Below are 1,717 nucleotides of genomic sequence, written 5' to 3'. Positions count from 1 at the left end.
ATTTTCTCTCTGGGCTGCAGAGCCTCACGTGCCTCGCGTCCCGCATAGCTGGAGAGAGGTTTGGGGGTGGGATGCAGTCTAGTGTATCCACCCAGATTTAGACCTTGGGTGCAGATGTAAATCCCCCGCTTTCAGAGCTCGAACCTCAACCTAAGGGGTTTCTTCAGAATCAAAGTGAGCACCGCCTTCACTCTGCGACCCCCAGCCAGAGCGGCCAGGGGACAGACAGCAGTGACCCCAGACCCTACCCCATTTCTCTGGGTTTGCTGCGGCAACTGTCCAGGGGCCCCTAGGTGGGAACAGTGATACTCAGGACATCCCTTCGCCCCAAGCGCATTAGTGCCCGGTCTCTCTGGGTGGCTCCACCGCCAGCACCGAGGACAGCGCCCAGGACTGCCCGTGGGTACCGGGGCGCGCCAACCCAACCCGAGAGGCTGCTCAATTCCCTCCCGCGCCCCTCAGCCCGCCGCTTCCCCAGCCCCTCCCTTTGTCTTCTGGCCCTCGTCCCCCTCTTCGGGATCTCGAGCACTCAGAGCTGCGGACACACGTGGTCAGGGGCCGGGTGGCCACAGTCTCCCCCGCGGTCGCCCCCACCCTTCTCGTGACGTCCTAGGCATGCGGGCCCCTTTGTGTCCCGCGGCCAGATCCCCGGCCCGGCAGCTGGGCCGCCCTCTGGGCGGGCGCATTGTTCGCCGGATTTGTCCGCGGAGCGAGGGGCCACCGGGGGCCGGGGCTCGCCTTTTTCCCGCGGGAGGGGCGCCGCGACGGCCGGGCTCCCGGGCCATTTCCATGAGAAAGGAGCGGCGGAGGCGCCTCTCTTGGCATTCACCGCGTGCCTTAATTGTATAGACATTAAATCAAGGTCCGCTGTGAACACGCAGAGGGGCCCTCAGGGCTGCGGCGGGCGGCGAGCGGCTGGACCGGGTCGGGGCCGGGCTGCGGCTTGCGTGGGGTCCTAGCCTGAGGGGCGCGAACGCTCCAGCTTCTTCGCGGCGGGGCGGGCGGGGCGGGGCTCCGCGCTAAGCTGGCAGTGTTGCCCTGGTCCGCCCCCAACTCCAAAGAGCCAGCTCTCCTTCCCCTCCCCGAGGTAGAGAAGGGCCCGGGCAAATCCCTCGGGGCGTTGCTGCGGCAGGGACCCCTCGGAGCCGCGGCGACGGAGACGCAGGAGCCGGCCGGGGTGAGCGCGCGTGCTCCGGCCTGCTGCAGTCTTCTGACGGGTGCAGAGCCCGCTCCACCCCGGCGGCGCAAGCCTCTCCGCAGCTGCCCTTCCCCGGCTCCTCTTCCCGGCCCCACCGGGAGTGCGCGAATGCGGTGAAAAAATAAAGAACCTCGATGTTCTGAGATGAAAAGCAGTCTCTTTTTACAAGCCGCCGAGCTCTCTTCTCTTACGCCTCTGGCCGGCGAGAAGCTGCTCGAGGAGAGAAAGACGGGGTGACCTGAGAGGCCGCTTGCCGGCTCGCCCCGGCCCGGGCCGCCAGCGCAGTTACCCGTCCGGGCGCGAGCCGCCGCCGCCTGCTGCTTCTCGGCTGCCGCCGCCTCCGCTCCGCAGCACCGCCTGCGCTGTCGCCCGCTCCCGCCTCCGCCTCCTTCTTGGCGCCCGCAGGACTCGCACGTTACGGCCCCGGGTGGAGGAGAGCGCAGGGACAGCGCCGAGGAAGCCAGGCAAATTCCTGAGGCCCGGGTCGGAGCCCAGCGTCCGCGAGGTCGGCACTGCGGG

At 68.4% G+C, this 1,717-nt stretch overlaps 1 non-coding gene across 1 annotated transcript; it reads right to left on the bottom strand.

Moving 5' to 3' along the window:
• Positions 1-805: 805 nt before the first annotated feature.
• Mir124-3 (microRNA 124-3) lies at positions 806-892 on the bottom strand. The gene has a single exon (NR_031865.1). It is a non-coding gene; the product is annotated as a microRNA 124-3 (primary transcript).
• Between the last annotated feature and the right edge of the window lie 825 nt (positions 893-1,717).

The sequence above is a fragment of the Rattus norvegicus genome, chromosome 3, assembly GCF_036323735.1.
Source record: "Rattus norvegicus strain BN/NHsdMcwi chromosome 3, GRCr8, whole genome shotgun sequence".
Classification (NCBI taxonomy): domain Eukaryota; kingdom Metazoa; phylum Chordata; class Mammalia; order Rodentia; family Muridae; genus Rattus; species Rattus norvegicus.
The sequence above is the reverse complement of the archived record's forward strand: the minus strand, read 5'-3'. Positions and strand labels throughout refer to the sequence as shown.